The following is a 14534-nucleotide window of genomic DNA, read 5'->3' on the forward strand; positions in this document are numbered from 1 at the left end:
AGTGCCCATTGAAACACAATATTTTATTCCACTTTTCAGAAGCAAAGATGATGGTCTTCAACACAATGAAGGAAACCCTTGCCAACAAATCAGGTTTCTGGGTAGCAGCAAACATGACTCATTGCTAAGAGCTAAAAGAGTCAAAAGCACAGATTAACTCGACTGTATAATTGTCACAGTTTAATGCTGGGCCGGCAATTATACAAACGACAGATGCTCTTTATTTGCCCCTCTCCTCTCCCCTATAGGACAAAGAGAGAGAATAAAGGAGGGAGACTTACAGGTTGGAAACTAAACTACACAGCTTTAATGAAACAGTAGTGATGAAATGGAAAAATATGGAATACAAATACACACAAAAAACTATCGCACCCCCCCGCAATTATGCTAACGTCACCACTGAGGCTGCAGGGCAGGCCCTAGAAAAGTCTGGGACTCGACTCCTGGAGTCAGCGGCAGACAGGAGCTGGGTGCAGGAACGCACAGATTCAGGAACATGACAACAAAGGAATAGCCCCATGGCTGCTCACTCAACTCCTCCACACACACATACTGGGATGAGGAGGACAAAGCTCATGGGTTGAGACAAAGGACAAGGAGGGTTCTTCACCGATTAAGGTCCCGGGCAAAACAGACTCGACTTGGGGAAAAAAATAATAATTTGATTTCAAACTAATCAAACACACACAGGACACAAACAACACAAAGAGCAGTGCTTGCATATGGTACCCCACCCCTCCCTTCTTCCCGGGCCCAAATTACTTTGTTCCCAGTTTTCTACCTCCTTCCCCCCACCGGCACAGGGGGACAGGGGATGAGGTTTAGAGTCAATTCACAGGCTGCTGGTTCTTGCCACACCATCCTCCTCAGGAAGAATTCCTCGCTGTCCTTCCCTGCTTCCCCATGGGAGAGAGCTCTCCACGAACCTCTCCCTCATGAGTCCTTCCTGTGAGGTCTGGAGCAAGCTGCTCCAGTGTGGGCTTCTCACAGAGTCACAGGCTGCTTCAGGAACAGCCAACTCCCCTGGCGCCAGGGTCTTCCAAAGCTGCATAATCAGAGTCCACTGGCAGTAAATCAAAGTCTACTGGCCACAAAATCCAAGTCCACTGGCCAAGTTCCCCTCTCCTTGCACCTTCAGGGCATGTTCTACCACGTTCCTCCATGAGTGCAGGGGGACAGCCTGCCATCTTGCCATGGATTGTAGGGAAACTTCTGCTAGGGCACCTTCTTCCCCTTCTTCCTCACCAACCACCAGCACCTCTCTCCTTCCCCAGCACAGCTCTTCACCCCTAAGTGCTTCTCTGCTCAGGTGTTATATCAGTTCTTTCGTATGTTAATTGCTGAGGCACATCTGTTGTTCCTCTAATGGCTCCTTGGCTGGTTTTGGAGCAGGGGGAGCTGCTCAGCTTATTATTGGAGCCACCCCTGGTGCCCTTCCCCCACTACCAAAAAACCCACCAAACCAAACCAGAATAATCTTCATGACACACTTTTACAACCAGTTTTTCTATCCGAGCCACAATATCTTTCCACAGCTCAGCAACCCAAATAGGTTTACCTCTTTGCTTTACACCATACCCACAAGGCATTTGCTACCATCCTCAAGTCAGTGTAGATATAAAGTCTTGGACACCCTTCTCATTTGGCAATGTCCAAAGCCAGATGGATGGCTTTCACCTCTGCAAATTGACTCGATTCATCTTCTCCTTCAGCTGCTTGTGCAACTAGTCGTGTCGGACCGCACACAGTAGCTTTCCACTTCAGGCGGTTTCCTACAAGATGACAGGAGCCATCAGTGAAAAGAGAAAATAATTTCTCAGTCTCTGGTAGGTGTTCATATGGTGAAGCTTCTTGAGCCCGTCTCACCACTTCTTGTGGTGGCATTCCAAAGTGTGTGCCTTTTGGCTAGTTTGTAATCGCTTCTATGATACCTGGACAATTAGGCCTTCCTATACGAGCTCGCTGAGTAATTAATGCAGTCCATTTACTTCATGTCACATTGGTGGCATGATGGATAGGAGAAATGGTACTCTGGAACATGAAGCTCATTAGTGGCAATCTCGGCAACAGGAGGAGCTGCACTTCAGTGCCGATCACTTCTGAAGTGGCTCTAACTCCTTCATATGCTGCAAGTTGTCATGTAGTTGGTCTTGGAACCTCTGTAGCTCCGGCAACAGAATCCCAAGGGTCGACCTCGAGTCTCCCCTGGTGCTTTCTGCCAGAGGCTCCAGGTAGGACCGTTGTACCCGGCTGCAGTGTAGAGCACATTTTTGATGTCTGGCCCTGTTTGAACTGGTCCAAGGGCCATTGCCTGCACAATCTCCTTTTTGATCTGCTCAAAAGCTTTCTGTTGGTCAGGACCCCATTTCAAGTCACTCTTCTATCAGATCACCACATAGAGAGGTTTCACAGTTTGACTGTAACCTGGAATATGCATTCTCCAGGAACCAATAGTCCCTAAAAAGGTTTGAGTGTTCTTTTTAGTAGATGGTGGGGCCACAGCTGTTATTTTGTTAATCACTTCCATTGGGATCTGATGATGTCCATCTTGCCATTTGATTCCCAGGAATTGGATCTCTCGTGAAGGTCCCTTGACCTTGCTTCCTTTTACAGCAAAACCAGCATCCAGAAGAATTTGGATGATCTTTTTACCTTTCTCTAAGACTTCTGGCATGTCACCCCACACAATGATGTTGTCAATGTACTGCAGGTGTTCTGGAGCTCCACCCTTCTCCAGTGCAGCATAGATCAGTCCATGGCAAATGGTTGAGCTGTGTTTCCACCCCTGGGGCAGTCGATTCCAGGTGTATTGGACTCCCCTCCAGGTGAAAGCAAACTGTGGCCTGCACTCTGGTGCTAGAGGAATAGAGAAAAAGGCATGAGCAATGTCAATAGTGTCATACCACCTGGTTGCTTTCGACTCCAGCTCGTACTGAAGCTCTAGCATCTCCGGCACAGCAGCACTGAGCGGTGGTGTAACCTCATTGGTTTGGCCTTCTCCGTCAAGGCAGTTTTCTCTTTTCTTTTCTTTTACAGTATCTTACTGGATGGTGGAGGCAACTAGGCTTCCACAAAAAATCCTACTTCTGACACTAGATGGCAAGCAGCAATGCAACGTTCCTGTTACTGTTCCATAACACTTGGTATTACAGAAGTTGAATTGTAGCTTTGTGGAATTCTCACCTAGCACCCAACCTTGCGCAACGTTGGAATAAAACAAATATCTCAGCTTTGTGTGCTTGATCGACTCTGCACACTGGGTGATGAACCCCAGATTTGGGATCATAGTGACAGCCTTGCCTGATTTTTCTTGCTGAATATGAAAGGGAGGAGGGACCGGAGCAGACTCCAGCGCACACCAACCTGTTGATCCGGGACTCCCTCAGCTCCTCTCCCTTGTGAGGCAGTGAGTGACACCACATGCAATGCTTGAATTGAGATATTGTGCTAATTAAGGGCACTTAAGGGAAGAAAAACAGTATATGCCTTGTACCCCTTTAAGATGCATCCTGAAACACTGGGACAAATTTACAGGGGATCCCCTGACAAAAGAAAAGATGAAACAGTATTGTAATCAATAGTGGCTACCGTATCAATTAGAAGATAGTAAAAAATTTCCTGAAAATGAGTTTTCAGAGTTAGAATAATCATGGGGAATTTCAATTGATATAATTGTGATGCTATTGTGTGTAAAGATTATATTGAATGAATGGAAAATAACTTGTAAATATCACTCTCATGTTATTGCATGTATTTTTGTGTTTTAATGGTAAACCTTGCAGTAGTGAAGTGATCAATAAGTAACATAAGGCCTACTAACATCTTTAATAATGATATTGCATATAACACTACCAATAGTTCTTCGATGGTGTTGATTGGAAGCTTTAGGGCCTGATTGTTTGTCATTTTCCTGTTGATAATTTTCATTTCCTGTGTCAAGATTTTGGTTTTTCTCTCCCCCTCCCTGTCTTTTTGTCTTTCTTTTTGATTTCTTTTTCTTGGCAGAAGGAGGGCTATTTAGTTTCCCGACTTGTTGGGTTTTTCCCTGGATCTCTCTCTTGAATTAGACCTTGAGCTGGGCCATGTAGCCCAACTTTCTACTAGGTCTTTCAGAAGCTGGTAAGAAAGATCTCGAGACAAAAGCTTCAATGGAACACCTATACGCCTGGCTTCCTCCTTAAGCTTAGCGTAGGGCCCTTTGTCATCACCTCGAGATGAAGCACTTTTGTTTTCAGGGTACTGGCTTTTATGGGTGCTGTTTGGCTTTCTGTTGTTTTTAGATCTATCCACGACTGTCCAGTCACCCTGTGATTTCTCCTGTTGCCTAGGAGGATCCTGGGGTGGCCTGGCAACCACATCAGCATAGGAGGGTCGAGTGTTTTGTCTGGCTGCAGAAGGCTTGGGGACATCTTCAGGATCAGATATATCCTCATATTCCTTGCCATAATCTACCAATTATTTGGCCAAATCAGACCATGTAAATCCTCGCAGATCTCCATTTTTGAGTTTACGTTTGATTTTCACGGCTGCCTCTTTAAGTGACAGAGGGAGCCCCCTGATTAAAACCTTCATTCTTTCTGGTTTCACTCAAAGACTCATAGGACTTTCTTGATCTGGTACTAAATCATGGTCATAAATAATTTGAATTACAGCAGCCTTTTGGACATTGTCCAAAAGGTTAGAATAGCCCCCCCCCCGCAGGGTCCTCGGCTCTCCTCTGCTAACGGGATCACTTGAGCCAACACAAAAATCTGCTCGCTCAGTTAGGGACAAGGGGTGCCCTCTATCTCCAGTCGTTAGAATAATTCCGGATCCCCAGAACCCTCTAGCTTCTTATTCACTTAACATGATCCCGTCTCCTCCTGTGAGGGACACTCTCATTATATATTCAGCTTCCGTCTCAGATGGGAGCCTGCTGTATTGTTTTTTAATTTGTGCCAATTCTAATGGTGTATATTTCCTTAACTATCACATCTTTCTTCCTCAGGGTACCTTTATCAAGAGAAAAAGAAGTTCTCACTACTGGGTGCAGTTGTTTATGCTCTATTCTCCCCTCCTCCTCATCCTCAGACCTGGTATAGTGAGAAGATAAATTAGTTGGGACTTTGTCCATATTTGTAGAAAATCGGTGGACATATTTTTCCAATTCGCCAAACCTTTGAATGCTATTATGAACATCCATCTCCAAATTGCTAATCCTTTGAGTACTATTGTCCATAATCGTGGAAACTTTATGTGCATTTATCTCCAAATTGCTAATTCTTTGAGTGCTGTGTGTCATGTGCCTCGTGTAATATCCTAAAATCTGCCCTTAGTCCCTCCTCCTGCTCCTTGGAGAGGGGAGGCTGCAGCTGCGCGGGGGCTTGCTGCTCTTGCGGCTGTGGCTTTGATTCCAAAATCGGGCGCTGCTTTTCCGTCCCAAAATGAAAAATCACACTTTTTCTATCTGATTGCTCAGAGTTTACAGGCTTACATTTCTTTAGTGTATGAAAGTCATCCGAGACCTCAGTATCCTGACTACCAGAACCTGAGGAATCCTCACAATTAGCAAGTTCCCCACATTTATCACCTGAGTAAGACAGGGTGGCACCAGTTCTCCTCTCCTTTCCCTGCTTTCTTAACCCTTCAATCTCTCACTGCAACCCTTCAATTCTTTGCTGTAACTCTTTATTCTCTTGCTGCAACCCTTCAGTTCTTTGCTGTAATCCCTCCTTTGCTTGCTGCACAACCATGGCCAGGACAAAGACATTTCGGGCATTGATGAAATCAAGCCCGTGTTTCTTAATCTCCTTCTTAAGCTCTTTAGACAGAGGAGTACCATCTTCCAAAGTCATGATGTAATTTGCGAGTCTACTGAGGTCTCCCCCCATGTAGGCATCATAAATCACTTTGTACTGCTCCCTCTGTATAGCGTACCCGTGCCTCTTAAGGTGCTCCCAGAAGGGACGCACAAATGCACATTTCTGCAATTCCTCCTCAAAACTAGAGGGAGATGAAAATGGCGCCTCCTGAACTTCAGTGCTTTCCTCACAAATTTAATTTTCTGCATTTTCTGCACCAGCACTTACAGCATCTGCATCACCTATATCCCCCTTGGCAGCCATTTTTTCTATAATTAATTAATTAAATTTTTTTTTTTTTGCTCCAATTAAGCAATTTCAGAGCGTGGGGGGCTTCTAACAACCCCCGTTATCCCACTTCTGACACCAGATGTCGCAAGCTGGTACTGGGGGGCTACCGGCTGTCAGGATACTTTTGTAACTCCCCCTCCCGATGTGGGGGGGCTTGTGAATAAGACCGAGGGTCACACGTGGCACTGCCTCTCACGGAGGAACGGCCACCGCTGGACTGTATTTCAGGGTGGTAGTTAGAAAGCACCCCCCACCCCACCACGCTCAGAAATTGCCTCTAAAGCCAAGATTTACTCCACAAACTAATTGGTTTATTAAGGGTTAACACAAACCGAGGGATGATGTTTAGGGACAATGCAAATGTAAATGGCTACCAGGGATATAAATATGCATGTAGTGAGAAAGCGTCCTTTAAGGAGGTAATGCAAAAGGTCGTGCTTTTAAGGGAGAGGATTAAGGACCAAAGGGAGGAGGGAAGGAGGGAAAGAAACCTGACGTCAGTCCTCCTTAAGAGGTTGCACTGTGTGTGCAAGTATGAGGAGAGGAGAGTGTGTGTGTGTGTGTGGTGATGTTACCCTCCGGCGGCTTGTCCAGCAGCAGTCAGTGGCCCGGAAGGCAGGACGGCAGGTCCATGATGTCGGAGGGGCAGCCTCTCGGCAGTGGGTGCAGTGGCCGTTGGTTTCCCCTCAACCGGCAGCAACACGGGGAGGGGGCTCCGGCCCCGACCCCAGGGCTCGGGACCCCGGCACGCTGGGTGCTGAGGCTCAGGCTGGACCCGGGGCAGGCAGGCAGGCAGGGTCCCAGCACCAGTGTCTGCAGCGGGGGGGGGTGTCCCAGGCAGAAAGCATCCGAATGAGCCTCAGGGAGGAGGGAAGGGCCCACCTGCTGCACTCGCCACCTTTTATACCCCCTGACCCACCTGTCCAGTCAGTGTCACTGTCCAGAGCCCATGAGTGTCCATGAGCCCCACTTTAAGGCGGTGACTGCCAGGGGCACAGGATGGCTTGTCGTCCATCCTTTCTGTCTCATACCACATCTGTTGTTTTGGGTTCAGTTGTCCTTGAGAAGCAAGTCTGTTTTAGTTCGTTAGCTGGGAATAATCAGAAGAGGCCTTCGCTGGCTTAAAAGGCATTTTGTTTAGACTTATGCGGGGAAGAAAATAACAGTTTCCCACAGATGGGACAAAGTCAACTGCTTTATGCTTTTAACCTCTGACTCATGGGATGAGTCAAGATGAATTTTCTCCTGTTTTGCTTTACAGGTCAGGCGAATCACACGAAGCTGTTGTTGCATGGCTGGAAAATGGTCAGTGGTAGACAAAGGTTAAACTTGTTACCAGCTCAGCCCAAATTCTGGAACTTAAGGCAGTTTTGACCACTTTGAAACATTTTCTGAATCTCTTAACATTATTTCTGAATGAAGTTCAACAAGGCCAAAGTGCTTGATCCTGTACCTGGGTTGGCACAACCCCAGGCACAAATACAGGCTGGGGGAAGAATGTCTAGAGAGCAGTCCCGAGGAGAAGGACTTTGGAGTGGTAAGCTTAGGAGAAGCTCGACGTGAACCACCAGTGTGCGCTTGCAGCCCAAAAGGCCAACTGCATCCTGGGCTGCATCAAAAGAAGTATGGCCAGCAGGGCGAGAGAGGTGATTCTGCCCCTCTAGTCTGCTCTGGTGAGGCTGCACCTGGAGTGTTACGTACAGCTCTGAAGCCCTCAGCACAGGAAAGACATGGAGCTGTTGGAGAGGGTCCAGAGAAGGGCCACAAAGATGATCAAAGGGCTGGAGCACCTCTGCTATAAAGACAGGCTGAGAGAGTTGGGGCTATTCAGCCTGGAGAAGAGAAGGCTCCAAGAACACCTTATAGCAGAAGGGGACCTACAGGAAAGCTGGGCAGGGGCTTTTCACCAGAGAGGGCAGTGATAGGACAAGGGGTAATGGTTTTAAACTGAGAGAGGGGAGATTTAGGTTAGACATCAGGAAGAAATTCTTCACCATGAGTGTAGTAAGGTGCTGGAATAGGTTGCCTAGGGAGGTTGTGGAAGCCCCCTTCCTGTGTTAGAAATGAAATGTAGTGTTGATTTTGCATTCTAGTGTTAGAAACATAGTGTCGGGTTTGGTTCATATATATATATATATATATATATATATATACTCTAGTGTTAGGAATATATAGTTTGCTTGAGATAAGTGAGATATCTGCACATTCCAATTACACCAAGAGTGGTTTACGGCCCAAGAAACTGAGGGACTTAATTGGGCTCCATCTGGGGGATCCGAACATGGAGAAGGATTTATGGCCCAAGATAAGACCGAACAAAGCCACTGCTATCTTGCTCCTAGGAGCAGGATGGCACCAGTAGGTATAGATCATTTTGTTAATTGGGAAGACAGCCAAGGGGGCAAGAAAGGTCAAAATTTTACCTTAAAAGGTAAAAAGTAAACTGCTAGAATGGAATGTGTAAACAGGGGCGGGAAACTTATAGGATCATTTGAAGCGTCGGATAGGCTGTAAACCCTGGAGTACCCAGCCAGCGGGGAAACAGGAGAGGGACCTTTGCGTTGGGAATAGGGAATATAAACCGTTATTCACCTTACTATGGGTGTGCCTACTTGCTTAGGTCACCCATTCTTGCAAGAATGTAAATAAACTGTGCTTCGCTGAAGGATCTGTGTGGGCCTGTTCATTGGCATGACAAACGTTTCTCACAGCTGGAGGTGTTTAAGGCCAGATTGGATGAGGCTTTGTGTAATCTGGTCTAGCAAGGTGTCCCTGCTCATAGCAGGGAGGTTGGAAGCCGATGATCTTTAAGGTCCCTTCCAACCTTAACCATTCTATGATTCTATGATTCTCCTATTCTCTCTCACTTCCTTCTGAAAATGGTTAGTTAATGCAAGGCCTACTGCAATTTTTTTCCAGGTCGTGCAGCTTGAACATATATGTATCATGAATTTTATAATAAAAATGTTAGCCTTTATGATTGTGCAGCCTGAACGTATCTAATAATCCTTTATGGCCTTTATGAGTTATTCCTTCTAAAGTTTTAATTAAAGCCAATGTTCAAATACAGACCTTGAGTTTTGTTTTGACGTGCGGAATAATGACCTTACAACCTATAAGGTTATAAAAAAGGTATGTTTATTCAGCGCTGGGTGCACGGGGATCCCTCCTCCACAAACGTGCACACCCTGGAGCTGTTGGCAAGCTCGTTATATGCCACAAAGTCATACATATTCATCCATGCTGTTGCATATACATTAGGTGTCCGAGGATAGGAAGGGGTTATTACAATTAGTTGGAAGAAATCATTATCATAGTTGCCACCCCGGACTCCTCCTTGCTGCCGAGCTGAAAGCAGCCCTAGCTGAGACCACAACAGGCCATGACTTTGCCACCAGACCCGGGTCCACTGAGGAAAACAGCTTGTCAGACTCCTCGCCTCTCCAGCGCTCCTGAGATCATCGGAAGAAAGCTCTAAAGGGCGATAGCGGTGAGTGGCCCTGCCACTCGTGCCGTGCCCAAACTCCAGAAAGAGCCGTCCCCTGTGTGCCCAGGCAAACAGTAGCTCGGCTACCAGCCAGAGGCACCAGAAGGACAAAGGAAGTAGCTGCTGCAGCCTCGCCGCCCTGCTGTCCTTGCTGCTGGTGCTACCTATGCTGCCACAACTCGCCTCACTCTCCCCAGCTCCAGGAGGACATGAGTACAACATCACCATTCAAACCTTTCACCTCTAACGCGTTCTCCCCCAGGGTGTGTAATTGGCCCCTTACTCACACGCACTTTGTCGACCCTATACGGGAAAGGCTTCGGGCTCTCTCTACTCCAAATTATAAGAGTTTGTTGTTTTTTTTTTCTCTTTACCGACTGGGTACATTTACATATCCAGTTTTCCCCACACACACCCTTTGAAAACTTTTACAGTAAAATGATATTTTAAACACATAATCTGTGTGTGTGCTTTTGAGAGGAGCTTGTCAATCAGTTATATATCTAGTGGAAGCAAGCCGGCCCCAAGCCAGGGACAGACCCACCTAAATAATTAAGAAGGCTATCCTGAATATATAATTTGATGTCAGAAAATCCTGATAGACAAACAAGGTGATTGTGCCCTGAGATAAGGCGGCTTCGACCCAAAACCAGGTTCGGACCGCGACAGGGTCTGCTCTGAGAAGGGCTTTAGAAACCAAGGGAGTCCAATCTGAATCTCCCTGGGTTGTCCAGTCTGGGTCATGACAGGAGTAGTAGGTGGAATTATTTTTTCTCTTCTTATAATGCAGGGAATGATGTTGTCCCAAATGCAGGGTCCATCACCCAGTGTGCAAGAAGCCAATCTGCACACAGAGCCAAGATATTTGCTTTAATACCCAGTTCTGCACAGAAAAGGGAGCATGGTGGTATTCCACAAAGCAAGCTCAGTTTCCCAAAATACAAGTGCTACTTTTATACCCAAAAGTATGAGAAAGAACTTTGTCTTTAACATTATTATATTGATGCCTGTGAGCTGAGGCCTGCAAACAGTAAGGCCTGCAAGTTGGGGGCCTGTAACAATAGGTGATAAGCATTCCACACTGATGTGCCTGGTTCTTACTTGTTACACATTTTTGTCAGATAACTATTGTGAAAATGAATATGTATAGTAATTCTGGGGTATCTAATGTAAATATATATTGATGAACTATATAAGTTTTGCCTGTTGCCATTTGTGGTATGGACGGAGGAGGAACTCATCCCCCCTGTGCATCCAGTGTGGTAACAAAGAATACCTGTCTTCTAAAACTTAAAACCAAGTGTTAGAGGGTTCTTTCTGCCACTGGATTTTATGGTATCATTTTGGCGACCCAGATGGGACACCACTCCTGTACCTCGACAGATCCGTGGGATCACAAAACCTCCAGCTGGCACCAAGAGCTTCTCAGGGAGAATCTCTGATCCCTGAACTAAAGAGCTCGGAGCAAGTTCCATGGTAGGATTAAAGGCATTCTTTTGGCATTTGCTTTGGGGTTCAAGTCCCCTGTTTGGTTGCCTGCCTGTAAGACATGGTGAAAACCTTGCAAGGTTGGGCTATAAGGGTACCTATAAGGGTTCTAGTCCCTTCTTGAGTAAGTTATGCAGGACAAATGTTTGGAGAACACCCAGGTTTGGTTTGGAGTTTTAGTCTCCTGTTTAATTTGGGGTTTGAGTCCCCTGCTTGGGGTTTGAGTCCCCTGTTTGGTTTTGGTAACTTGGTTTCTTTAAGTTTGTGCTTTGTTTATTGGATTATGATTTTTGTTTCTACGTATTGATCGGGATTTGATTAAAATGGGCACAAGACAGTGTAAAAGTGGTATTCTGAAAAAGTCTCATTGTTTTACTTGTGTCTGGTAATTGTTAAAAGTCAAGTCTCCTTGTTTCACTTGTGTCTGTCATTGTGTCACTGTTTGACTCATGTCTGACAACAATGCTCTCAATCCCCTCCCCCTCCCACCCAGGTAGGGAAGGAGAGAGAGAAAAAGAGAGAGACTTGGCTGGATTGAAAACTAAACTACACAGTTTTAATTAAACACTAATGATATAAGAAAATATATACAATTATGTACAAATATGTTCAGGTATGTGCAAGAGCCTCTCGCCTCCCCCCACCCCCAGCAACTCCCACCACACTCCCCTGAGCTGGAGCAGTTCTGAGAAATCCCGGAGCTGCTGCTGGAGAAAGCAGAGAGTTAGGAGGGTCAGGAGAGCTCGAGCCTAAGGGTCGACAGTGATGGATGGATGGAATCCTCTCCGGATGCCGGCCGTGGACGGAAGAGAAGGGAAGAAGAAGAAGGAAGGAAGTTGTCTTCTGTGATCTCTGACCTTCCTCTGAGCTTACGTAGATATATGGAATGGAATATCTCTGCCCAATTTTGCTGTCTAACTCAGCCTCCTACGGGGGGGTCACAGATCTCCCCGTAGTGTCTGAGCCATCAGAGTAAAGGTGCGACCTTGAAGCCTCAGCAGTTAGAAAAACATTCCAATGTCTTCTCAGCCTAGCTAGAACAGAATGTTGCTAGTTAAAAGAAAGCTTACTGAAGGAAAAAAAAATCAGTAAAAAGGAAAATTGGCTTCATCCTGGCTCAAACCAGGACACATTGTCTATTTCACCTGTATCTTGTATTTGTGTTATTAAAATGGGTAATATATTGAAACAAAAATTTCGGAGCTTCCAAACCCCCTTGCTTTCTAACACTCCTCACCAAAGTGGGAGGCTAGGTGCGGCTGGGTAAGGATTCCAAGATCAAGACCCAATAACAACAAACAAGCTGTTATTGAGCAGGCATTCTTTATTGCAGTGCTGGGCAGCACTGGGGATTCTCCACCATGAGTGCTCCCCCGAGTCAGTGAAACACCTCGAGTAATATACACCAAAAACCTGCATATTCAGTTCCATGTCAATGAGTTCCCAGAATTCTTTTTACATAGCCATTTTATTTCCTGGAATTGGCTATCTTTGTAATTATGCATGCTTGAGGGTCTCCTGTGGGGGTCTTTGTTGATTCTAGTCCTTTGTCATCTTTGTCCTGGTCTCTCATCCTGGTCCTGTCTCCAGTCTCCTGCTGGTAGATTGCCCAGGTGGGTCAGAATCCACATCAGGGTGTCTGTAGGTGCCACAGGTTCTTAGAAGACTTGATGTTATCACAACCTGCAGGATGCTTGGCATAGTTGACTGATAGTTTCACAAAGCACCTTGTTTTAAAAGCAACCCTCTTAGTATAGCAAATTCATTATTTTAGTAAACTTTTATTAGGCTATATTTCTATTGAATTTACTAACGAATATCCTATGATGTATCAATATCCTCAGCAGGAGGTGACATTACCAATTGTTCACCATTAGGATGTATTCTGGGAAACTGGAATAAGTTTGGGAGTAACCCCTTACCCAGGAAATTTGATTATGTATTGTAATTGTTGGTGGCCACTTTATACCCTGAAACTTTAGGGGAAATGGCCACAGCTTGGAACTATTATTTATAACAATGTTGTATTGCAGTTAACTTTGTTTTGTAAACGTGAAGGAAAATAAGATGAAGTACTGTATGTGGATGCTTTTATGACTTTAAGAAATTATTATGGTACTAGAAGGAAATGTAAGTTGTTAACTGTGCAGCCTGCAGTATGCAGGATTGAGAACTAGTAAGGAAGGGTGTTTTAAGTTGGTGAAAGGGGATGAGAATGTAGAAGATGTGCAGTTGTTGGTACCCTCAGCTCCCCTCTTCACCCTAGTAACATGGGGGAAGGGAGTGAAAGGGGGGGTGAGTGGGAGATTGGAGGATATGGATTTCAGTCTGGTGGCTGGAAGAATGAGGGGACAGTGTCCTGCTCTTCAGGCCCCTTTAAGACAAGCAGTCAGAGTGGAGGGACAACTTGTTGATGTGCATGATGCTTTTAAAGCATCAGACCTGTTGAATTGGAAACAGTCTGTGGGGCTAATTGGGAGAAAGAGTTTGAGCTACTCAAAACAATAATTATAATATATAACCCCACCTGGGAGCCATATCCAGTCATTTTTAGAAATCCTCTTCACTAATGAGTGTCCTGGTTTGAGCCAGGATTAAGCCAATTTTCGTTTTGCTGATTTTATTTCCTTCAGTGAGCTTTCTTTTAACTAGCAACACTCTGTACTAGCTAAGGCTGATAAGACAGTAGAATGTCTTTGTAACTGCTGGGGCTTCCCGGTCGCACCTTTACTCTGCCAGCTCAGACACTATGGGGAGATCTATGACCCCCCCGTAGGAGACTGAATTAGACAGCAAAATTGGCCAGAGATATTCCATTCCATCTATCTACGTAAGCTCAGAGGAAGGTCAGAGATCACAGAAGACAACTTCCTTCCTGTTTCTTCTTCTCCCTTCTCTTCCATCCATGGCCAGCATCTGGGGACGACTCCGTCCATCCATCACCATCGACCCTTAGGCTCAAGCTCTCCTGACTCTCATCACTCTCTGCTTTCTCCAGCAGCAGTTCCGGAATTTCTCGGGACTGTTCCAGCTGAGGGGAGTGCTGTGGGAGTTGCTGGAGGAGGCGGGAGGCGAGAGGCTTTTGCTCATATCTGAACATATGTGTATATAATTGTATATATATTTTCTTATATCATTTAGAGTTTAATTAAAGCTGTGTAGTTTAGTTTTCAATCCAGGCAAGTCTCTTTTTCTCTCTCTCCTTCCCTACCTGGGTGGGAGGGGATCAAGAGCATTGTTTTCGGACCTGAGTCAAACGGTGACAAAAATTTATTGGCGCCGAATGTGGGGCTTGATTTTAAGCCCAGATTACAAATTTTCATCAATTGGGAGTGTTCAAAATTCCATCTCTGATGGGAGGAATCCCTCAGATAGCAATGGGTAACAATTCTGCTGAGTTTTCTGATGGATTGAAAACTGAACAGACA

This window comes from Apus apus, chromosome W (genome assembly GCF_020740795.1).
Source record: "Apus apus isolate bApuApu2 chromosome W, bApuApu2.pri.cur, whole genome shotgun sequence".
Lineage (NCBI taxonomy): Eukaryota > Metazoa > Chordata > Aves > Apodiformes > Apodidae > Apus > Apus apus.